The sequence below is a fragment of the Pelophylax lessonae genome (assembly GCF_965119305.1).
Source record: "Pelophylax lessonae genome assembly, chromosome: 12".
In the NCBI taxonomy this organism is placed as follows: Eukaryota; Metazoa; Chordata; class Amphibia; order Anura; family Ranidae; genus Pelophylax; species Pelophylax lessonae.
The window spans coordinates 218,114,014-218,140,287 of record NC_138779.1 but is presented as its reverse complement, the minus strand read 5'-3'; the positions used below and the strand labels follow the sequence as shown (position 1 = coordinate 218,140,287).

The 26,274-nt window shown below is 48.8% G+C and overlaps 1 long non-coding RNA gene across 1 annotated transcript; it reads right to left on the bottom strand.

The window, feature by feature from the left end:
- Positions 1 to 5,881: 5,881 nt before the first annotated feature.
- On the bottom strand, positions 5,882 to 11,706 carry LOC309568464. The gene is made up of 3 exons (XR_014226024.1): positions 11,681 to 11,706; positions 9,962 to 10,024; positions 5,882 to 6,731 (listed from the first exon to the last, which is right to left on the bottom strand). It is a non-coding gene; the product is annotated as an uncharacterized lncRNA (long non-coding RNA).
- Positions 11,707 to 26,274: the final 14,568 nt, after the last annotated feature.

The following is a 26,274-nucleotide window of genomic DNA, read 5'->3' as shown; positions in this document are numbered from 1 at the left end:
GTGTCCCCATCATGGTGTCCCCCTTACATTGGGTGTCCCCATCATGGTGTCCCCCTTACATTGGGTGTCCCCATCAGGGTGTCCCCCTTACATCGGGTGTCCCCGTCAGGGTGTCATCCTTACATCAGGGTGTCCCCATCAGTGTCCCTCTTATATTGGGTGTCCTCATCTGGGTGCCCCCCTTACATTGGGTGTCCCCATCAGAGTGTCCCATTACATTGGGTATCCCCCTTTTACTGGGTGCTCCCATTAGAGTGCCCCCCTTATACTGGGTGTCACCATCAGAATGTCCCCATTACATCAGGTGTCCCAATTATACTGGGTTTCCCCATTAAAGTGTCCTCCTTGTGTTAGGTGTCCCCATCAGAATGTCTCCCTTGCCGTGGCTATCCCCCTCACATCAGGTGTCCCCATTAGTGACTAAGAATCATAAAAGAGTGACAGCAGAAATTGTTGTCTGAGTACTCAGAGCAACCCCATACCTTTTAGCAGCAGGCAGGCAAGTGGTGGGACAAGCTGCAGGTCTGGACTGGTGGAGGCTCCACTTTCCCCCTCCAGTGATGTTGAGGGCAGGATGTCATTGGTTGTTAAGATGCTGGTGGCCCTAATAACCAATCACTGCATAAGAGGGGGCTGGCTGGCTGCCCATAAGGAGCTATCACATAGCAGTGCTGTGTTATGTAAGAAATGTATTTTAAAAAGGTAATTATTTTCTTAGAGACAGTCATTTGTCGCCATCTAGTGGTAAGTTGGCAGTATGCAATATAACAGGGGTCAGTCTAAAGCAGGTGTAATTAAAATTGGCAGGAGGTCTGGTCGAATAAATTTTCTTCCAGCAGAGATCTGAATCGTATGTTTGTGCTATAACTCTGATTTTTGTATAAATGTAGTTATTTGATGTAAAAAATGCAATGTACAATTTCCAAAACAATCCAGTATTATTTACTGTCAATATTCAGTGTCCCTTTACAATGTGTCCTAATCAGAGTGTCCCCCTTACATCGGGTGTCCTCCTTGCATCGGGTGTCCCCATCAGAGTGTCCCCCTTATATTGGGTGTCCCGTCAGTGTCCCCTTACATTGGGTGTCCCCATCAGATTTCCCCAATTACATTGGGTGTCCCCATCAGGATATCATAGTGCCCACCCTACAATAGATGTCCCCCTATACTGGGTGCCCCCATAGAGTGTCCCCATCAGAATTTCCCCCTTACATCAGGTGTCCCTACAGGGTGTCCCCCTTACATCTGGGTGTCCCCATCAGAGTGTCCACCTTACATTAGGTGTCCCGCTTATACTGGGTTTACCCATCAAAGTGTCCCCCTTACAATGGGTGTCCCCATCAGAGTACCCACCCTACAATGGGTGTCCCCATCAGAATTTCCCCCTTACATCAGGTGTCCCTACAGGGTGTCCCCCTTACATCTGGGTGTCCCCATCAGAGTTTCCACCTTACATTACTTGTCCCACTTATACTGGGTTTACCCATCAAAGTGTCCCCCTTACATTACGTGTCCCGCTTATACTCGTTTTACCCATCAGAGTGTCCCCCTTACATTAGGTGTCCCACTTATACTGGGTTTACCCATCAAAGTGTCCCCCTTACATTAGGTGTCCCGCTTATACTGTTTTTACCCATCAGAGTGTCCCCCTTACATTAGGTGTCCCGCTTATACTGGTTTTACCCATCAGAGTGTCCCCCTTGCATCTTGTGTCCCCATCAGAATGTCTCCCTTGCATGGGGTATCCCCCCTTACATCAGGTGTCCCCATTAGTGACAAAGAAACATAAAGAGTGATGGCAGACATTTTTGTCTTGAGTACTCAGAGCACCCCCATACCTTTTAGAAGCAGGCAGGCAGATGCCAGGAGGCGGAGCAAGCTACAGATCTGGACTGGTGGAGATTCCACTTTCCCCCTCCAGTGATGTTGAGGGCAGGATGTCATTGGTTGTTAGGATGCTGGTGGCCCTAATAACCAATCACTGCATGAGAGGGGCTGGCTGGCGGCCCATAAGGAAACTGTCACTCATCCTGACTGTGGTCTGTGGTTGGTGTCCCCTGATTTAGAAAATGAATCACAGCAAACTTTCCACATTATCCCCACTAAGAGGAGAAGAAGAAGAAGGCACAGAGAGAGGTTCTGTATCATTTTATTTTACTGAGGTAAAGAATGCCAAAAATACAAATGTCTTCATATTAAAATAAAAAAAGCATGCCGGAGCTGGACACAGTCATATTTTTTTTAAATATTAAGATTTTTAAGACAACTTTGTAACTAATAAAAAAAAAAAAAAACAATAACTAAAAATAGAAGTTGGAAAATAATTCAGCTGCATCTGTCTGTCTGTCTGTCTATCCACTAATGGGCCATCCATTTCTGTCTGTCTATCCGTTAATCCTAAAGAAGGCACTTTACTAATAATCTTTAGCTTAGGTTCACATCAATGCGTGTTAAGAACACATGCAAAATTGTATGCCTCCCGAAACGTATTGCACCTTAGCAAACATGCGGGGTGCCATTATTTATCAGGCCTGGGGCACACTACTGCGTGCATGGGTTTGCACGTGCGCATCACATGTAGAGCATCATATTTATTTCAATGGGTTGCCCTATGCGTGGGAAACATGGAAAAGAAGGTCGTGACTCTTTTCCAAAAATGTTCTGCACCAAACCGCATGGTGCACCAAACACATTGCCGGCTATTGCCAGAGACACGGGCTGCCGGCTATTCCCAGAGAAACGCGCTACTGCCTATTGTCAAAGACACTTGCTGCCGGCTATTGCCAGACACACGGGCTGCCGGCTTTTGCCAGACACACGGGCTGCCGGCTTTTGCCAGAAACACGGGCTGCCGGCTTTTGCCAGAAACACGGGCTGCCGGCTTTTGCCAGAAACACGGGCTGCCGGCTTTTGCCAGAAACACGGGCTGCCGGCTTTTGCCAGAAACACGGGCTGCCGGCTTTTGCCAGAAACACGGGCTGCCGGCTTTTGCCAGAAACAATGGGGTGCCGGCTATTGTCAGACACCCGTGCTGCCGGCTATTGCCAGACACCTGCGCTGCCGGCTATTGCCAGACACCTGCGCTGCCGGCTATTGCCAGACACCCGCGCTGCCGGCTATTGCCAGACACCCGCGCTGCCGGCTATTGCCAGACACCCGCGCTGCCGGCTATTGCCAGACACCCGCGCTGCCGGCTATTGCCAGACACCCACGCTGCCGGCTATTGCCAGACACCCACGCTGCCGGCTATTGCCAGACACCCACGCTGCCGGCTATTGCCAGACACCCACGCTGCCGGCTATTGCCAGACACCCTCACTTCCGGCTATTGCCATACACAGGGGCTGCCATTGCCATACACCCGGGCTGTCGGCCATTGCCAGACACCCGGGCTGCCGGCCATTGCCAGACACCCGGGCTGCCGGCCATTGCCAGACACCCGGGCTGTCGGCCATTGCCAGACACCCGGGCTGTCGGCCATTGCCAGACACCCGGGCTGTCGGCCATTGCCAGACACCCGGGCTGTCGGCCATTGCCAGACACCCGGGCAGCTGGCCATTGCCAGACACCCAGGCTGCCGGCCATTGCCATACACAGGGGCTTCCGGCTATTGCCAGACACACGGGCTTCCGGCTATTGCCAGACACACAGGCTTCCGGCTATTGCCAGACACACGGGCTTCCGGCTATTGCCAGACACACGGGCTTCTGGCTATTGCCAGACACACGGGCTTCCGGCTATTGCCAGACACACGGGCTTCTGGCTATTGCCAGACACACGGGCTTCCGGCTATTGCCAGACACACGGGCTGCCGGCTATTGCCAGACACACGGACTTCCGGCTATTGCCAGACACACGTGCTCAGGGACGCTGATAAGGCAGCCAGCTCTCCTGTACTGGACCTGGGTACCATCAGTTCAAAAGGTGGGCCCTGGCACCTGCTGAGCTGGAAGGCCGGCTGTACTGTCTTATTGCAGACATTGATCCTCTTCTGTCTCCCACTCCAGCACTGCCAGCTTCTCCTTCTCTCCCTCCCTCCAGCTGCACTGCAAGAGGATTGGTTCTAGCACATGCACCCCTTCCATCTGCGGTCTAGGCCCCTTTGTGTGCCCCTTTCCTCTGCAACGGGGAATGTCGGGATGTCATTTTCTGACTCCTTCCTTTCCTAAATGAATGCAGTGAGTGATTGGTACCAATCACTCCTGTGGCCATTCATCACTGAAGCGTAGTAAACTATGTTTATTATGCTTCAGTTTGTGAATGAGCAGGAAGCCTCAGAGCACACCCTATTCATTCATCTGTGCCTCTGAGGCTTTAGAGAAAGGGACCATGTCCTCAGTCCCTTTCGGCTGGGGGGGCCCTGTCAGGTAGGCTGTATGGGACCCCATGATTTCTAACAGCAGTCCTGCATGTGCTGCCGGCTATTCCCAGACACACCCACTGCTGGCTATTCCCAGACACACCCACTGCTGGCTATTCCCAGACACACCCACTGCTGGCTATTACCAGACACACCCTTCATCTGCTATTCCTATACCCACCCACTGCTGGCTATTCCCACTTTTACAGATGCAAGGGGGTGCGATTGATAATTAATGGCACCCCAGCATGTTTTGCTAAAGTGCAATACGTTTCTCTGCATGTTGGGAAAGGGTGCGATCTCATGTGCATTCCCAACACACATAGATGTAAACCTAGCCTTAATGGCACTGCCACCGACACGCATGTGCGCACCAGTTTTTGGAAAAGATTTAGGGACTCCTTTTCTGTGTTTCTCGCACATAGGGAAACCCATTGGAATGAATAGGCTGCCCTACACACTGCGTATGAAACTCGGGGGGCACCAGTAGTGGGAGCCAAATCTGAGCATTCACCTCAACAAGACATGCAGGTGCCCCACTTGCCCCTCCTACCTCTACGCATTGTAAGATTTCTTCTGAAATCTTTGCACCCCCACTTTTAGTGCTCTCCTATTTAATAAATATATAAAAACAACCGTTTTGGGCATCCCTAAATGGAATGTCAATGGACAGGCCCCGCCCTAAATATGCACGCTTGGCTTAAGCAATTATTAAAGTGTATATCTGTGCAAAAAAATAAATAAATAAATCCCTGTATGTTATCCCTTTTGCTAGAGGTACAGAAAAAAAAAATACCTGCTGATCTGCCATAAATCCAGTGTGCTTCCTTGTTGGGCTGCTGCAAATCCCAACCAGCATTGTCAGCCCTGCCTGCTGGACTACAGAACTCCATCCATCCCCCCTACTGCCCTCTGTCCCTCTCCACATGGATTTATTGGTTTATTTCCCTGCAAAACAATACAGCTGCCTTGCCTCTCTGTCCACATGCTGTATAGGAAAATGCTCTTGGGAGATATAGTTCTGGAGCCTACATCAGTAGGAATTGGTCTCCTGGTTCCTGCATCTGCTGGACTACAGAACTCCACTCATCCCCCGCCCCTCTCCACTTGGATTCATTGTTTTCTTTCTCTGCTAAATAATACAGCTGCCTTGCTCTCTGCCCACCCAAGGTAAAGGAAAAGGCTCTTGGGAGATGTCATTCTGGGGAGGGGATGTGCCTACATCTGTAGCCTCCCAGTTCCCCCCTCTGCTGGTCCACAGAACTCCACCTATCCCCCAGTCCTCTCTGTCCCTCTCCATGTGGATTCATTGATTCCTTTCTCTGCAAAACAATACAGCTGCCTTGTCTCTCTGCCCACACACTGTATAGGAAAAAAGGCTCTTGGGAGATATAGTTCTGGGGGTGTGCATCAGGAATTGCCCTCCCAGTTTCTGCCTCTGCAGCTGGTGATGATGTCACAGGGAGCAATAAAAGTTGTTTCTCATAATAGGAACAAGGTAATCAGGATCTAAAGGGGGAGAGGGAGGTTTGGGGGTCAATTTGGGTCATCCCTGGATTTACACTTTAAGTGGTCCATTTACATATTATTCCCTGGGCGAAAGTCTCAAGCATTCCTATATCCATCACAAATAATCCCCATAATTTTCCCAGAATGTTAATTTCCAATGATAGCTCCATCTGGTGGGCACAATGCAGTATTTTCCTTATGGAGATGTTTCCAGAAGATAAAGCATTATGGCCACTAGATGGAGCTAATGATCATCAGGAACAAGTGCATTGGATAGGAGGATAATTTGTGATGGTTGTCCGAATGATTGAGAGATTTTGTTTTTATTTTTTATAAATAGACCCTTAAGTGAAAAGAGTTTGGAGGAGGGAGGTAGGTGCAGATATCTCCTAAATTCAGTTTATCTCTGAAGGAAAGAGACTTGTCGTTTTCTGTTTTCCATTGAAATGTTCAGCCAGGTGCACAAGATCATCAGGCGATCCACCCAAAATCAGGTGAGTGGAGGATAAAGAAGTACCCAGGAGTCGCAGCGTCAGCAAAAATAATTTTTCCTTCTAAATGCTACATTGTACCAATCCGCATTGCAGGAAAGCCGGAACGAACACAGAGCTTGAGATCAGAGTTGTTCCTTCTTCTATTGGCAGATTTCTATGTCACTCAGTAAGTGGTGAATTCCTAAAACTGATCTGTAGCCCCGACCCGTCATGCTTATAGAGGGAGACATGGACCATTGTGTAAATCCTGATTTTAGTGACAATGATGAGTAAATCACACAGCTGTCCTTGTAAAGTTATTGAAATCTGCTGGCAGTGTTTTAGTGCTCTAGCTGTGTAGCGTCCATCGACTTGATCACCACCGAAAACCTGCAAAAAAATTATAAAATCATTAAAGAAATCAGGCCAGACCACCAACAAGGGTCTCTGCAGATTACTGTCTCAGTGGGGGAGCAAGCCTTGACCTTCTATCCTCAAATCACGGCCTTGACCCAATACCCTCAAGTCATGGACGTGTCCTGATAACCTCAAGTCACAGCCTTGAACCAATACCCTCAAGTCACAGCCACGACCTGATAACCTCAAGTCATGGCCTTGACCTGACACTCTTGACCTTGACCCAATACCCCCAAATACAGCCCTGACCTGAAACTCTCAGCTTTGACCTGATACTCTCAGGCTTGACCTCAATTCACAAACCTAGCCAGATACCCTCAAATCACATCCCTGACCTGATGCTCTCAGCCCTTATCCGACACCCTCAATTTACAGCCCTGACCGATACTCTCAGCCCTGACCTGATACCCTCAAGCCACAGCCCTGACCTGACACTCTCCGCCTTGACCCAGTACTCTCAAATCATAGCTCTGACCCGATACACTCAGGTCACACCCTTGACCCAAAACCCTCAAATCACAGACCCAAAACCAACAAGTCACTATCCTGACCCAATAACTGCAAGTCACAGCCTTGACTCGATACCTTCAAACCACAGCCTTGACCCGAAACCCTCAAGTCATAGCCTTGACCTGAAACCCTCAAGTCACAGCCTTGACCCGAAACCCTCAAGACTCAGCCTTGACCCGATACCTTCAAGCCACAGCCTTGACCCGATACCTTCAAGCCACAGCCTTGTCCCAAAAACCCTCAAGTCACAGCCTTGACCCGAAACCTTCAAGCCACAGCCTTGACCCGAAACCTTCAAGCCACAGCCTTGATCCAAAACCCTCAAGTCACAGCCTTGACCCGAAACCCTCAAGTCACAAGCCTTGTCCCAAAACCCTCAAGTCACAGCCTTGACCCGAAATCTTCAAGCCACAGCCCCTTGACCCGAAACCCTCAAGTCACAGCCTTGACCCGATACCTTCAAGCCACAGCCTTGTCCCGAAACCCTCAAGCCACAGCCTTGTCCCGAAACCCTCAAGCCACAGCCTTGTCCCGAAACCCTCAAGCCACAGCCTTGGCCCGAAACCTTCAAGTCACAGCCTTGACCAGAAACCCTCAAGTCACAGCCTTAACCCAAAACCCTCAAGTCACAGCCTTGACCCGAAACCCTCAAGTCACAGCCTTGACCCGAAACCCTCAATTTACAACCTTGACCTGAAACCCTCAAGACTCAGCCTTGACCTGATACTTTCAAGCTTCAGCCTTGACCCGATACCTTCAAGCCACAGCCCTGACCTGATACCTTCAAGCCACAGCCCTGACCTGACACTCTCAGCCTTGACCCAGTACTCTCAAATCATAGCTCTGACCCGATACACTCAGGTCACACCCTTGAGCCAAAACCCTCAAATCACAGACCCAAAACCAACAAGTCACTATCCTGACCTAATAACCGCAAGTCACAGCCTTGACTCGACACTTTCAAACCACAGCCTTGACCCGAAACCCTCAAGTTACAGCCTTGACCCGAGCCCCTCAAGATACAGCCTTGACCCGAAAACCCTCAAGTCACAGCCTTGACCCGAATTCCTCAAGTCACAGCCTTGACCCAAAACCCTCAAGACTCAGCCTTGACCTGATACTTTCAAGCCACAGCCTTGACCCGATACCTTCAAGCCACAGTCTTGTCCCAAAACCCTCAAGCCACAGTTTTGTCCCGAAACCCTCAAGTCACAGCCTTGACCCGAAACCTTCAAGCCACAGCCTTGACCTGAAACCCTCAAGTCACAGCCTTGACCCGATACCTTCAAGCCACAGCCTTGTCCCGAAACCCTCAAGCCACAGCCTTGGCCCGAAACCTTCAACTCACGCCTTGACCAGAAACCCTCAAGTCACATCCTTCACCCAAAACCCTCAAGTCACAGCCTTGACCCGAAACCCTCAAGTCACATACTTGACCCGAAACCCTCAATTTACAACCTTGACCCGAAACCCTCAAGACTCAGCCTTGACCTGATGCTTTTAAGCCTCAGCCTTGACCCGATACCTTCAAGCCACAGCCCTGACCTGATACCTTCAAGCCACAGCCCTGACCTGACACTCTCAGCCTTGACCCAGTACTCTCAAATCATAGCTCTGACCCGATACACTCAGGTCACACCCTTGACCCAAAACCCTCAAATCACAGACCCAAAACCAACAAGTCACTATCCTGACCCAAAAACCGCAAGTCACAGCCTTGACCCGAAACCCTCAAGTCACAGCCTTGACTGGAAACCCTCAAGTCACAGCCTTGACCCAAAACCCTCAAGTCACAGCCTTGACCCGAAACCCTCAAGTCACAGTCTTGACCCGAAACCCTCAAGTCACAACCTTGACCCAAAACCCTCAAGACTCCGCCTTGACCCGATACTTTCAAGCCACAACCTTGACCCGATACCTTCAAGCCACAGCCTTGACCAGATACCTTCAAGCCACAGCCTTGACCCGATACCTTCAAGCCACAGCCTTGTCCCAAAACCCTCAAGCCAAAGTCTTGTCCTGAAACCCTCAAGTCATAGCCTTGACCCGAAACCTTCAAGCCACAGCCTTGACCTGAAACCCTCAAGTCAAAGCCTTGACCGGATACCTTCAAGCCACAGCCTTGTCCCGAAACCCTCAAGCCACAGCCTTGACCTGAAACCTTCAAGTCACAGGCTTGACCCAAAACCTTCAAGTCACAGCTTTGACCCGATACCCTCGAGTCAAAGCCCTGACCACACTCAAGTCATATCCTTGACCCAATACCCTCAAATCACAGCCTTGATCCTTTCGAATCTTGTGTCTGACCCCACCCCTGACCACACTCAAGTCATATCCTTGACCCAATACCCTCAAATCACAGCCTTGATCCTTTCGAATCTTGTGTCTGACCCCACCCCTTTCATTACATCGCATGGGCTGAACGACCAGACCTGCTCTGCTGTGATGTATGATACATTTTTTCTGTATTGAACACATCTAGAACACAGCAAAATGCATAAACATTGCACTGGAAGGAGTAAAAAAAGCATAACAAAAATGCACTGAAATGCACGTTTTTAATTGAGATAAGGAAAAAAAAAAAGAGGGGAAAAATGCACCAGAACGCATTAAAAACACACATGCAGAAATGCATCCAGAGGACAGAAATTGTGGTGTGAACTGTGAACTATCCACAGAAGTGTTACACTTACCGTTGTGAGTTCCTGTGCAGAGCATCGCTACAACACATCCCATAATTAGAATGATTTCCTGAGCTGAAAAGAAAAGAATGACTCCATTATTAGGGAAAACACAAAGATCGATCTTTATAAGAAGCAAGTAAATGTACAAGGTGTCAGTTTGTCAGTAGATGGCAGTACATGGCAATGTCAGTACATATTATTGGTACTGTTCTTAGACAGTAGGTGGTAACTTAGCTCTTTACAGCCCTACTGTCATCTGTTACCAACATTATAGTATGTGCTGGCCATATAGCATTTCATAAACCAATCAGAATTCAGCAGCTTTCATTCGGCCTCCTCTGACCTATCCTTCCTGCTGAGGGTTCAGATACATCGATGATCAGTAAAGTGTGTGCAGATATCGGAGAATCGCAATCTCCTCTCCTCCCCTTGGACACAGACATACACGCCCCCCCCCCCCCATATAACTCAGCACGCACCATACAATCTAATTGTACAATCTCCTTTAGATCTACCAACAACTATGTAGTGCAAGAGCCTATGTAGTGCAAGTGCAAGATACATATTGATTGGATATATTAGGTAGGTCCTCATAGTTTTGGACAGGGATATGCAAACTGTGGCCCTCCAGCTGTTGCAGGACTACAAGTCCCACGAGGCATAGCAAGACTCTGACAGCCACACAAGCATGACGGCCAGAGGCAGAGGCATGATGATTTGCACCAGCTGGAGGGCCACAGTTTGCATATCCTTGCTCTAGGACACCGGTGTCAAACACAAGGCCCACGGGCTGAATGTGGCCCCCCAGGCAATTTCATGTGGCCCTCGCACCTCTCCTGCTGCTATGGCACCCCCCCCCCCTTGTCTCTGCCCCACCTTGTCTCTGTAGTCGGCAGCAGAGAGGACAGAACTCCTTTGCCAGATCCTGCATTCCTCTGTGCAGCTGCAGAAAGGCTCATCTTTGCCAATCCCCCCCCCCCTTCTCAGCAGTTCGCAGCAGAGAGAAGGGCAGAACTCCTCCTGCAGATCCTGCACCTCTCTGTGCAGCGGAAACACTACCTTGCCTTTGCCTCCCCTGGTCTCAGCATTCAGCAGACTCTGAAAGCTGACTTCAGTTCTCCTTCAGACCCTACACTTCTTCCCAGATCCACCTGCATCTTCTTCCTGGCAGCAGCACAAGGTAAGGGGGTGCATTGTGATGTAAAGAAGGGTGGGTGACCCTTGACTTCTAATGGTGGGGGGTTCTTGACATCTCATGTAGGGGTGTAAGGTGGCGTGGGGGGCTCTGGACATCTAATCCTACAGATACAACTGGCCCTTTGAGGGCAACCATAATGCTGATATGGCCCACAATGAAATTGTGTTTGACACCCCTGCTCTAGGAGATTGTTCAGTAAGACTGTATTGTACATTAGTGATCTTAAAGCTGGACATAAACCATACAATCTGATTGTACAATCTCATTTAGATTTACTAAAACTATACGAGGACTCCCCTAACAATTCACTGCATTTGTATCAAACATGCATAATTGATGGTGGATCTGCAGGAGATTGCATGATAAGATTTTATAGTGTGTGGTTGGCTTCAGAATGATTGTTTGGCGGTCAGATCCCTCATGGAGGGTTGGACAGCATCGGTAACCCATCAGCCAATCATCTTTTAGGAATCCTCGCCCGCTGAATTCTGATTGCTGTGACCCCGCCCAGCGCTGTCCTCAGATCTCACCTGGTCTGACCTTCCCCGAACCGTTCTCTGCGGAGGAAAACAAATATCGATAAGAAGGATTATCCGAGAATAGAATTCCACAACAGTCAGAGGAGACACTCCGAGACAAATAGTGCATAACTAATGAATATAATACCAGGCGCCTGGCTGCATGCTGCTAACGGAGAGCTGGGATTGCTGGGACTTGTAGTTCTGTAATGACTGTGTGTGCTGCTATCTGGACATATGGACTGCTGGGACTTGTAGTTCCTTATTGACTTCATGCTGCTATCTGGACACTGGGACTGCAGGGACTTGTAGTTCTATATTGAGTACATGTTGATATCTAGGCCCTGGGACTGCTGAGACTTGTAGTTCTGTATTGGCTGTGTGTGCTGCTATCTGGACATAGGGACTGCTGGGACTTGTAGTTCCCTATTGACTACATGCTGTTATCTGGGCACTGGGACTGGTATTTCTGTATGGAGTACGTGCTGGTATCTGGACACTAGGACTGCAGAGACTTGAAGTTCAGTATTGACTACATGCTGATATTTAACCACTGAGACTGCTGGGACTTATAGTCCTGTATCTTCTGTGTGATGCTATCTGGACATTGGAACTGCTGGGACTTGTAGATCCAAATTGGCTGTGTGTGGCTAGCTATACACTGGGACTTGTAGTTCCTTATTGTCTATATGCTGCTTACTGGGCACTGGGACTGCTGGGACTTGTAGTTCCTTATTGACTACATGCTGTTATCTGGGCACTGAGAATGCTTGGACTTGTAGTGCTTTATAGGCTGCTATCTCTACACTGGGACTTGTAGTTCTGTATTGTCCGTGTGCTGCTTTCTAAGCACTGGGGCTGCTGGGACTTGTAGTGCCATATCAACTGCATGCTGCTATGTGGACACTGGCACTGCTGAGACTTGTAGTTATGTATAGGCTGCTATCTGTACACTGGGGTTGCTCCGTGTGCTCTCTCTCGCTATGCTCGTAGTTTCCCATAGTGTTCCTCCCATGACAGGTCCTCTTTAAAGTTCATACTTAGTAGGCGTCAATTGCCGCCACTCACCCAGTAGTTCGGTTTGAGGTTCTATGCCTGCCAATAAATAAGAGAAGACGATGAGCCAGAAGGTTTACCATACACATTCTATATGTGATAATCAATGATAGAAGACGATGAGACTGGGAATCACCATACACATTCTATATGTGATAATCAATAACAGAAGAGAAGGAATCCGGAGATCACCATACACATTCTATATGTGCTAATCAATAAGAGAAGACAATGAGTCTGGGAATCACCATACACATTGTATATGTGATACTCAATAAAAGGAGATTAAGAGTCCAGGGATCATCATGCACATTCTATATGAGATAATCAATAATAGAAGACGATGAGTCCGGGGATCATCATACACATTCTATATGTGATAATCAATAAGAGAAGACAATGAGTCCGGGGATCACCATGCACATTGTATATGTAATAATCAATAAGAGAAGACGATGAGTCCGGGGATCACCATACACATTCTATATGTGATAATCAATAAGAGAAGACAATGAGTCTGTAGATCGCCATACAGATTCTACATGTGATAATCAATAATAGAATATGAGGAGTCTGGGGATCACCATACAAATTCTATATGTCATAATCAATAAGAGAAGATGATGAGTCTGGGGATCACCATACACATTCTACATGTGATAATCAATAAGAGAAGACGATGAGTCTGGGGATTACCATACACATTCTATATGTGATAATCAATAATAGAATACGAGGAGTCTGGGGATCACCATATATCTTCTACATGTGATAATCAATAAGAGAAGACAATGAGTCCGGGGATCACCATACACATTCTATATGTGATCAATAAGAGAAGACAATGAGTCCGGGGATCACCATACACATTCTATATGTGATAATCAATAATAGAAGACGATGAGTCTGGGGATTACCATACACATTCTATATGTGATAATCAATAATAGAAGACGATGAGTCTGGGGATTACCATACACATTCTATATGTGATAATCAATAATAGAAGACGATGAGTCTGGGGATTACCATACACATTCTATATGTGATAATCAATAATAGAAGATGATGAGTCCGGGGATCACCATACACATTCTATATGTGATAATCAATAATAGAAGACGATGAGTCTGGGGATTACCATACACATTCTATATGTGATAATCAATAATAGAAGATGATGAGTCCGGGGATCACCATACACATTCTATATGTGATAATCAATAATCGAAGATGATGGGGGGATTTTTGAAAACTGGAGAGTGCAAAATCTGGTGCAGCTGTGCATGGGAGCCAATCAGCTTCCAGGTTTTATTGTCAAAGCTTAAGGGAACAAGCTGAAGTTAGAAGCTGATTGGCTGCCATGCAGAGCTGCACCGGATTCTGAGCGCTCCAGTGTTCGGTAATTTCCCCCCAGTAGGCGATGATTCAGAGAACCCCGTCTGCAGTCTATACGAGACTCTGTTCTCGGTTCTGTTTTTGGCTCCCTTCCACCCGTCTGCCGGCAGTGGGTCACATGTTCCTCCAAGTTTTATTTATGTAAGTCGGCGGTGAGACCACACGCTGAATCAGACGAATTAACCCTCTGCAGTCCCCGCTACCATTATACGTGATAACAAGAAAAGTGCTGGCTGGAGGGAAATTCCTGTATATAAAAATACTGGCATCGTCCCCCCCAAAAAAACAGTAAAAACTACAAAGTATGTTCCAGGTCCCAAAGTAAGGAAGAGGCACTGGAAATGGGGGATCTGAGTGTGCCGAAAACAAAAAAAAAATCTTACAATAGCTAAAAACAATAAATGTTTTAATTGGGGACAATACTGCAGGATCCGTAGAAATTGCTCCGAATTGGGGAATTTCGAACAGGAGGCACAGGATTTGCGTCGGCACTTTCTGAATAGAGGGTATAGTAAAAAGTGTATCAAAAAAGCATATCGGAGAGCTAAGACTGGTCCTCGCGATTTGCTATTGTTTCTGGGTGATAAGGAAATATCCTCTAACCATGGGCGCCCGCAGGTCGGAGCAAGGGGGGGCAAGTGCCCCCCCCCCTGGAATCTCAACTTCCCCTTTCAAGTAGTTGTTAAGCCACTTTATACCATCCTGTCTGGTCTGTTTAATAATCCTGTGTGCCCCTGTGTAAAGTGTTTTAAAAAAAATAAGCCGTTCTTTACCAGTTTTCAGAGGGCCGAGTACCGCTCACGTGACCCGTAGGCTCTCTCCTCTCCTCGTCTCACAGCTGCCTGCAGGGGGCGGGGCCAAGGATTCCTCACTGATGTCAGTCATGAGGGGAGGAAGAGGGGAGGGGGGAGAGGAGGAGAGAGGCGGCGGGTCACATGAGCGACGAGCGGCGTGCTGAAAACTGGTAAAGAGCGCCTTTTTTTTATTAAAACACAGACACAGGGGCACACAGGATTATTAAACAAAATGTAGACAGGATATGAAACTTTAAATGAAACTACAGCAGCAGGAGGGGAGGGGGGGGCACTGACACAGGAGCAGACAGGGAGGGGAGGGGGGGGCACTGACACAGGAGCAGACAGGGAGGGGAGGGGGGGCACTGACAAAGGAGCAGACAGAGAGGGGAGGGGGGCACTGACACAGGAGCAGACAGGGAGGGGAGGGGGGGGCACTGACACAGGAGCAGACAGGGAGGGGAGGAGGGGGCACTGACACAGGAGCAGACAGGGAGGGGAGGGGGGGGCACTGACACAGGAGCAGACAGGGAGGGGAGGGGGGGCACTGACAAAGGAGCAGACAGGGAGGGGAGGGGGGCACTGACGCAGGAGCAGACAGGGAGGGGAGGGGGGCACTGACACAGGAGCAGACAGGGAGGGGAGGGGGGGCACTGACACAGGAGCAGACAGGGAGGGGAGGGGGGCACTGACACAGGAGCAGACAGGGAGGGGAGGGGGGAGATAGGACAGAGGAGGATAGGAGGGCAGCGGATGATGGAGACACGTAAACTGACCACGGTGTCAGGGCTCAGCAGCCATGGTATACCGTGGTCAGTTTACAGAGGGGAGGACATAGCCAGGCAGGATCAGCCAGGTATTTTAGGTGATAGAAGGGGCCAAATTACACAGCAAAGCACTGTGCTTTATAACACGATTTAACCACTTGCCGACCGCCGCACGACTATTTACTGCGGCAGTCAGCCCCCTACAGGCAAAGCGACGTAAACCTACGCCGCTCGCCCACGAGCCTGTAGGGGACGAGCGCGCGCCGCCCGCGGTGTGCTCCCACCCGGCTCGTTCCCTGCCTAGCCAGCGCTTGTGACCGGCGGCTCCGATGGGCGCCAGCCACTCGCGATCTCCCGCTGGAGAGGGAGAAAGACAGGCGGCTGATGTAAACACAACCGCCTGTCATTCTCCCTGAAGTAGGCACATAGGCTATGTGATTCTGCTATGTAGGATTGTATGTCTCTGTGATTACTTCACTAGCCACGCCCCCTAACAGTTAGAATCACGCCCCTAGGGACACACTTAACCCCTTGATCACCAATAAAGTTAACCCCTTCCCTGCCAGTGTCACTTTTACAGTAACATTGCATATTTTTAGCACTGATTACTGTAGTAATGTCACCGGTCCCCCCCCCCCCAAAAGTGTCAAAAATGTCAGTCAGGGGTCCGATCTGTCCGTCGCAATGTCGCAGTCCCACTAAAAAAAAAAAAAAAAAAAAAAAACCCCAGATCGTTGCCATTACTAGTTAAAAAAAACAATAAAAATGACATAAAACTTTACCGTAGTTAGTAAACGCAATAACTTTTGCGCAAACCAATCAAAATACGCTTATTGCGATTTATTTTTTTACCAAAAATATGTAGCAGAAAACAAATTGGCCTAAAATGTTAAAAAATGTATATATATATATATGTATATGTATATATATATGTGTGTATATATATATATATATATATATACATATATATACACAGAGCACTGCGCCCGAGCCCACCCACTTGTGTCCATTGTGCCACATGGATCCACCTCCTGGCCAATCAGGAAGCGGGTCCTGAGACCTGTTTCCTGATTGGCCAAAAATAGAAGCCATGCCATTGGGCATGGGGGAGGAGACGCTTCTACTGAGGGGGAGGAAGCCAAAGCTGAAGCTGAAGCTGCTGCCGCCGCTGAGGGTGAATGAGCCATGGGGGGGTCCGGGGTCCTGGTGTGGTCCTAGTGTGCGGCCTGGTGGGGGCTGGGGGGGGGGTGTATGGTGCAGTCCATCTTCCGCCCATCCCCCCCCCCCCGGCCCGTGGAGCACCAGCCGCCACTGTTTTGCACTCTCCAGTTTTAGTAAATCATCCCCTATATATATCTATTTTGGTAACTATTCTATGGTGGGATAAGTTTGTGCCGGTCTGTCGATCAGCATTAGAGTTGCGGAGTCGCTTTGGATAGTCTTTGTGTTACGTCAGCCTCGACTTGCAACGAGCTGAGCCAGAAGCGCAATCAGCAGTTTCATTTGTGCCGAGCTGGTAAATGAGGTTAGATGTCGTCTGCAAGTGACCACAGAATGTTCCGGGCTTCTAATGATTCAACGCTCGGGGTCGCCAAAATGACTGAAGAGGGTGTGGTTTTATTCTCTTAAAGGGAAACACTTGTGGTACTAATAAATCAGTATGTAGTCCTTGTTGGGTAGCTAAAAAAAAAATGCCATATGTGTTTTCCTTTTTGTTTTTTATCACTTTTTTAATCAGTTTTTGTTTTTTTTTGTGTGCTTGTGATTACTATGACAGCAACAGAGTTTGCTCAGAACTTTGTTTTTTTTTTAGGGGCAGTAAAGATGTGGATCAATCGTCTGGTTTTTCTGCTCCCTTGATGCCTGCATGAACGAGGCTGAAGGTACACTAGCAGTTTACCCCCACTGGACCACTTCGTCACCCACGTCTGTTCGCCCTCTGGCTCCGTTCACATGTAGGCGTTTTGGGGCGTTTTTGGGGAGTTTTTCTGCTCTAGGATCAGCTCTCAAAACGCCCAACAAGACAAATCCTATTCATTTCAATGGCCCCTGTTCACATCTGAGCGTTTTGACGCTGTAAGCAAAACGCCCAACGCTCAAAAAAGTACATGAGCTTCTTTTTGGGCAGATTACAGGCGTTTTTCATTGGTTTCTATTCAATCGAAAAACTCTTGCTCAAAAAACGCCTGTAAATCGCGGTAAAAATCGTGGTAAAATCGCGGTAAAAATCGCGGTAAAATCACGGTAAAAAACGCGCGAAAACGCTACGCTCAGGTGTGAATGTAGCCTTTATGGACCAGAGCAGTTTTTACAATTCTATTTGTTTTTAATTTATTTATTTATTTATTTATTTATTTATTTATTTATTTATTTATTTTTAATTTAAATTGTCTAATAAAATTAAAAATGTTTTATTAAATTTATTTATTTTTTTTTTTAAATACAATTTATTGTTTTTTCAATTCCGTTGTTCGTTGATAACTTTGTCATTACTTAACCACTTACGGACCGCGCCGCCGTGTATATACGTCAGTACTTTGACGTTAAATACCGGGGTTATGGCAGCAGATAGCTGCCCAGACACTGGTATTTTTTTTTTAAACGGTGGGCGTTCCACTTTAAAATGAGGGTGGTCCCAGCGGCGGATTCGCCGTGGGATCACCTTTTTGGGCGGCAGGAGACAGGGCCATATTACCGAATGGGCACACTGGGCAGTTGCCTCGGGGGGCCCCACCTGCCCAGCGAGCCAGCCCCAGCCAAGCATTAGTCCCGATTCCCCGTGTGCATCCGAATTATATAGTCTTATCTTATCTATCTATCTATCTATCTATCTATCTATCTATCTATCTATCTATCTATCTATCTATCTATCTATCTGTCTATCTGTCTATCTGTCTATCTATCTATCTATCTATCTATCTATCTATCTATCTATCTATCTATCTATCTATCTATCTATCTATCTATCTATCTCATAATATCTATCTATCTATCTATCTATCTATCTATCTATCTATCTATCTATCTATCTATCTATCTATCTATCTATCTATCTATCTATCTATCTATCTCATAATATCTATCTATCTATCTATCTATCTATCTATCTATCTATCTATCTATCTATCTATCTATCTATCTATCTATCTATCTATCTATCTATCTATCTATCTATCTATCTATCTATCTATCTATCTATCTATCTATCTATCTATCTATCTATCTATCTATCTATCTATCTATCTATCTATCTATCTATCTATCTATCTATCTATCTATCTATCTATCTATCTATCTATCTATCTATCTATCTATCTATCTATCTATCTATCTATTGTATAGATATATTATCTTATATATCTTATACGTATCTTATATAGTCTTATTTGCATTTTTAGTCTCGTGGGTGCTTGTGTAGGAAGGGCCCCAGTGCACTGCATTGCCCGGGAGTCGGGACCCTTTAATACTGTTAAGATGGCACTGGCGGGAGAGAGGTGCCCCTCCCGCCACTTCCCAGTTGTTTTCCCCACTTACCGGACCCGTTGGTAGTGCGGAAAACGATCCGGTTCGCTGTCCCCTCAGGCAGGAAGTTGAGTGAGGGCAATATGGTCTCCATATGGCCTTTGAGGACCGGAGCAACGTCAAATGTCCCTTCCTAGCAACGGATATAGAGCCGGTTCACATAGGCGCGACCCGACTTGCCGGGGCGACCTGTGAAGTCGCGGTGCGCAGCTCGCACCACAACCTCGGAGCGGCATGCACGGACTTCATATCATTGAAGTCAATGCAGGTCGCCCCAAAGTAGTACAGGACCCTTTTTCTAAGTTGGAGCGACTTGTGTCGCTCCTATTAGAACGGGTCCACAGCTTCTCTATGGCAGGCGACCCACGGTGACTTGTCAGGCGACCAGGTCGCCTGACAAGTCGCCCCAGTGTGAACCGGCTCTTAAGGAGCCCATTTTTTTTTTCTTTTTTTAGTGTAGATGTGAGATGTGAGGTCTTTTTGACCCCAGATCTCACATTAAAGAGGACCTGTCCTGCTTATTTCTATTACAAGGGATGCTTACATTCCTTATAACGGGAATAAAAGTAATCGCATTTAAAAAAAAAAAAAAAAAAAAAAAGTGTAAAAATAAAAAATAAAAGATAAAATAAATAGGAAAAATTTAAAATTAAAGCGCCCCGTCCCCGTTAGCTCACGCTCAGAAGCGAACGCAGATGCAAGTCACGCCCACATATGTAAACAATGTTCAAACCGCACATGTGAGGTATCGCCGCGATCGTTAGAGCGAGAGCAATCATTTTAGTCCTAGAACTCCTTTGTAACTTTAAACTGGTAACCTGCAGACAATTTTAAACTGTTGCCTATGGGGATTTCTAAGTAGCAATGTTTGTTGCCATTCCACGAACGTGCGCAATTTCGAAGCATGGCATGTTGGGTATCTATTTACTCAGCGTAACATTATCTTTCACATTATAGAAAAAAAATTGGGCTAACTTTACGATTTTCTTATTTTTTAATTGTAAGACCGCTGCGCAAATACGGTGTGATAAAAAAAAAAAATATTGCAACGATCTCCATTTTATTCTCTAGGGTCTCTGCTAAAAAAAAAAATCGAATGTTTGGGGGTTCTAAGTAATTTTCTAGCAAAAGAAAAACTGATTTTAAAGAAAAAGGCCCGGTTCAGAAGTGGTTAAACTAGTGTTTCTCAATTCCGGTCCACAGGGCCCGCTAACAGGCCAGATTTTAAGTATTACCTTGGGGAGATGCAGCCTAGAATACTGCAATTAGCGAGCAGCAAATGATATCACCTGGCATGTATATCAGTTATCTTGCAAACCTGGCCTGTAAGTGGGTCCCGAGGACAGGAGTTTGGAATCACTGACTTAAAATGATTGTAAACCTTCAATTAATATTTTATAAATAATAATACTAATTAAAATAATATGCATGTTATACTTACCCACTCTGTGCAATGGTTTTGCACAGAGCAGCCCTGATCCTCCTCTTCTTGGGTCCCCTGGTGGTGCTCCAGGCTCCACCCCCTACCAAGTGCCCCCATAGCAAGTCACTTGCTTTGGGGACACTCAGGGCTGCCGTTAGAAATCATACAACCTACCTGACAGGCCCCCCCCCTTCCCAGCTGAAAGTGACCGAGGACATAGATGTATCAGTCCCTTCCTTTGCAGCCTCAGCAGCACAGATGAATGAATCAGAAACACTCTGAGGCTTCCTGCTCATTCACAAACTGAAGCATATTAAGGACAGTTTACTATGCTTCAGTGATGAATAGACACAGAAGTGATTGGTACTGATCGCTCACTGTGTTCATTCAGGAAATTACATATATACCAGCCCCTTCCCTCACTCTCTATTCTGAAACATCTCCCTTTGTGCCCGCAGTCGCTGCGGGAAGGAGAGGAGGGAAGCCAGAAGTGCTGCAGGGCAAAGGGGCAAACGGGGGGGGGGGGGCGCAGAAAGCAGGTGGAAGGGGCACATGTGCTAGGACAAATCCACCTGTAGAAAGAAAGAGGAAGAGAAGTTGGCAGCGCTGAAGGGGGAGGCACGAGACAGTACAGCCGGGCCTTCTGCTCAGAAGGTGCCTGGGCCCCCCTTTTGAACTGATGGTGCCTGGGCCCAGAACAGGAGGGCTGGCTGGCTGTACTGCCTTATTAGCAGCCCTGGGGACACTCTGCAGGCTTGCTCCCATTGACACACAGACAAGGGCTCGGCCCCCACCCCCAGCTTCCTCCTCACTGGCTGTGATTGATAGCAGCAGAAGCCAATTGCTCCTGCTGCTGTGTCTAAATCCAATGAGAGGGGAGAGAGCTGCTGCTCTCGTGCATATCACTGGATCGAGATGGGGTTCAGGTCCAAGTATGGGGGGGGAGCAGACCACAAAATGTTTTTTACCTTAATGCATAGAATATATTTAGGTAAAATACCTTCTAGCTTTAGAACCACTTTAGGATAGCCAGATAATACATAACGGAATTTTTGTAAAATCTTACCTGTAAAATTCCTTTCTCTGAGTCCTCCGACAGTCGCCGCCTCTTCATATTCGTCACATATGGGGTATTAGACTTTGCTCCGAAGGAGTAGCTAGGCAACAGAATATGTTAACAATAAAGCTTTAACATATCCCACCCTCAAGGGGTGGTCCCCTCAGTCAATACCCTCCTACTTCCTGCAACCATATCTCAGTTTTAGTGGAATAGCAGTAGAGTATACATTCAAACCCCAAAAGAGGGGCGGGGGCGGCGACTGTCGGAGGACTCAGAGAAAGGAATTTTACAGGTAAGATTTTACAAAAATTCCGTTTTCTCTTACGTCCTCCGACAGTCGCCGCCTCTTCATATTCGTCACATATGGGGACGTCCCAAAGCAGTGCAAACATGAGGGGTGGGAAACGCATCCGCGCCGAAAGGCAACGCAGTCTCCACATCAAAGAAAGGAACCTTACCAAAGGAAGGAAACCAGCTGGGCAACAGCAAAAATAAGTGCTCAACAGGAGCAACAACCCAGGAAAAGACAAAAAACCAGGGGATACAAAACTTATCCCAACAGCCAGGAGTCCCCAACAAGGGACCCTATGGAACAGCCGCACTAAGAACCTTGCGGCCAAAGGAAGCATCCGCCGATGCCTGAACATCTACTTTGTAGAATTTTGTGAAAGTGTGTACGGTCGACCAAGTCGCCGCCTTACACACCTGGGCTACAGAAGCCCCATGACGACAGGCCCAAGACGTACTCAGAGATCTAGTAGAGTGCGCCTTCACAGGCACAGGGGGGACCTTCCCCTGCAAGGCATAGGCCTGTTCAATGGTCTGCCTGATCCATTTGGCAATGGTAGAGGCGGAAGCCGCCATGCCCTTCCGAGGACCCTCTGGAAGAACAAACAAGGAGTCCGTCTTTCGAAAAGACTCAGTCGATTTAAGGTAAACCCTAATCGCCCGAACAACATCCAGAGAATGCAATCTCACCTCCTTTGGATGTTTAGGCTTCGTGCACAACAAAGGTAAAACAATATCCTCGTTAAGATGGAATTCCGAAACTCGTTTCGGCAGAAAAGAAGGATTAGGTCGCAAGACCACCTTATCCAAATGAACAACCAGGTACGGAGACTTGCAGGACAAAGCCGCCAGTTCCGACACTCTGCGAGCCGAAGTGATCGCCACCAAAAAGGCGACCTTTTTGGACAACATAGACAACGAGATCTCCCTGATCTGTTCAAAAGGAGCACGTTGTAACACAGATAGGACTAGATTCAAGTCCCAAGGGGGCAAAGGATCCCTCCTAGGAGGAACCAGATGCCGCACACCCTGAATAAAAGTGCCAACCAAGGAGTTGGAAGCCACGGGACGTTGAAACAGAACGGCCAGCGCAGACACCTGACCCTTTATCGTAGCCAGCGCCAAACGCTGATCGACACCCGTCTGAAGGAAAGACAGCACACGGGAAACCGAGTACGTGCGGGGTGAAAACCCCCTGGACTCACACCAGGCAAAATAGGCCTTCCAAGTACGGTAATAAACCTTCCCCGAGGAAGACTTCCTCGCGTTGATCAAGGTATGAACAACCTCTGGAGAGAGACCCTTCTCCTTCAGGACCTCGGTCTCAACAGCCAGGCCGTCAAAGCCAGCGACTGTAAAGCAGGATGGTAAATCGGTCCTTGAGACAGTAGATCGTCCCGAAGAGGCAGACGCCAGGGGGCGTCGACCGCCAGATTCACGAGGTCTGCGTACCAGGACCGGCGAGGCCAGTCCGGTGCCACAAGAATCACCGTGCTGCGTTCCGAGTGTAACCTGCGAAGGAACCGGGACAGCAACTGAATCGGTGGAAACGCGTACATCAGCCTGTACTGATGCCACGGGGCCACTAACGCGTCCGACGCGTCTGCCCGAGGGTCGCGCGTCCTTGCCACGAACCTCTTCACCTTGTAGTTGAGGCGAGACGCGAACAGGTCCACATCTGGAAGACCCCACTTCGCGCACAACATCTGGAAGACAGCCGGATGGAGAGACCATTCCCCCTGATCCAGGGTCTGGCGACTCAGATAGTCCGCCTGCCAGTTCTCCACTCCCGGAATGTGAACCGCCGTTATCGCCGGGACATGAGTCTCGGCCCAAGACAGAATGTCGGCCACTTCTCGAGCCGCTCGGGCACTCCTGGTGCCCCCTTGGTGGTTGATGTAGGCCACCGCCGTGGCATTGTCCGTCTGCACCCGAACCGGGCAGCCCTGCAGCCGGTCCGTCCAGCGATGAAGACAGAGCCTTATCGCACGCAATTCCAGAATGTTGATCGGGAGGGAAGACTCCCCCTCCGACCAGGTCCCCTGGGCGGACAGAACGCCCAGAACACCACCCCAGCCCGACAGGCTGGCATCCGTGGTGATTATCGTCCACGAGATCGGACGAAACGACTTGCCCCCGGACACCAACGGGGACTGGAGCCACCACAGAAGGTTTTCCCTGGTGCGATGACTCAACGAGATCTGAAGATCCAGAGATTGAGGTCGCCCGTCCCACTTGGACAAGATCTCCGCCTGGAGACCCCGCGTGTGAAACTGCGCGAAAGGAATCGCCTCGAAAGCCGAGACCATCAATCCCAGACATCTCATACACGTCCGCAGAGACGAGTTCGGAACGTCCCTGAGGGACCTGACTGCCTCCTGAAGAGTCCTGAGTTTGTCTTCCGGCAGGAAGACCTTCGCCTGCACCGAGTCCAGTATCATTCCCAGATAGGGAAGACGAACCGACGGACTCAGTGTCGACTTTGGAACATTTATCGTCCAACCGAACTCCTGCAGAGTTTGCATCGTGACAGACAGGTCCTTCTCCAGACCCTGACTGGTCGCAGACCGAATCAGAATGTCGTCCAGATACCCCAGGACAGAAATGCCCTGGGCTCTCAATAATGCCAGAACTGGTGCAAGCACCTTGGTGAAGACCCGCGGAGCCGAGGCGAGCCCAAAGGGCAACGCCACGAACTGGTAGTGATCCTCCGCAATGGCAAATCGAAGGTATCTCTGATGACCCTCGAATATGGGGATGTGAAGATACGCATCCTTCAAATCGATGGAGGCCATGAATTCCCCCGGAACCAGGGCAGCCACCACCGAGCGCAGGGATTCCATGCGGAACTTGCGAACCCGCACAGAGCGGTTCAGAGCTTTCAAGTCCAGAATTGGACGAACCTTGCCCTCCTTTCTGGGCACGGTGAACAGATTGGAATAAAACCCCCGAAATCTGTCCCGATGAGGCACCGGAACCACCACTCCCTGAGCCCTCAGGTCCCGCACCGCCAGGTGCAGATCCCGCAGGCGCTCTGGAGACAGTTGTAGATTTGAGGGAAAAAATCTGCTCTCTGGCCGAGAGAGAAACTCGATCTTGTAACCAGATCGAACGATTTCCAGAACCCATCTGTCCCGCACACGGGCCAACCAGGGCTGAAGAAAACCGAGCAAGCGTCCCCCCACCCCAAAACTGGGTGAGGGCGCCCCTTCAGGCCGAACTGTTATGGGCCGCAGGTCCGGATTGGCCGGACTTCTGTTTTCCAGACCAGGGTTTCTTCTGAGAGCCCTGACCCTTGAACGGTTTGCCCTTGTAGTGCGGCCGAAAGGCACGAAAGGACCCCTGAGGGGGCCGAAAATTCGCATGCTTCTTCCCAGAAGCCCCCTTAGCCTTGGGGAAATGGGGCAAGAGAGTGCTCTTACCCCCGGTGATCCCCTTAATCAACACATCCAGAGACTCCCCAAAAAGGCGAGACCCATCATAAGGCAGATTGGCTAAGGTTTTACGTGAAGATTGGTCCACCGACCAACATTTCAACCAAACCAGGTGGCGAGACAACACCGCCACGCTGTGCACACGTGCAGCCAACGGAATCAGGTCCAGGTCCGCATCACACAGATACATGACACCCTGGTGGATCTGATCCACCATGTCCAGGGTCGCCGCCGAGGCCGAATCGGCCACTAGGACGCGCCTAAGCATCTGCGTCCAACTTGCGATCGCCTGGGCCGCCATGAGAGAAGCAAATAGAGCTTTAAGCATAGAACCCGTAACAGAATAAGTATGACGGGCAAGAGACTCCAGTCTCCTATCCGTGGCATCACGGAAAACAGGGGATCCCTCTGCAGGAATCGCAGTGGCTTTGTTCAAAACCGCAATTGCATGATCCACTGGCGGAGGCACACACCACCGTTCATCAGTGGCAGGGGAGAAAGGATAACGCAGCTTGAATTTACTTGGTACCGCAAAAGGTTTGCGCAGATCGCGCCATTGATCCTTTACCGCGCGCTGAAAATCAGCATTGCAGGGAAAAACCTGCGGCGTCCTGCGTTTTCTCTGCGTCCCATAAGCCGCCAAGGCAGCGGGGGGACACACTTCGTCCTGCAAACGTAGCGTCTGCTTAATGGAAGCAATCAACTCATCCATGATTGCCAGCTCTTCAGGCGAGCCAGGGGGAGAATTATCAACCCCCTCAACCTCAGCCTCTACCTCAGACCCCACTAGATCAAGAGAAGAGCGGGACCCCGATAGGGAGGTCCCTGCCAGAACAGCCCCATCACCTTCACCCTCAGAATCGG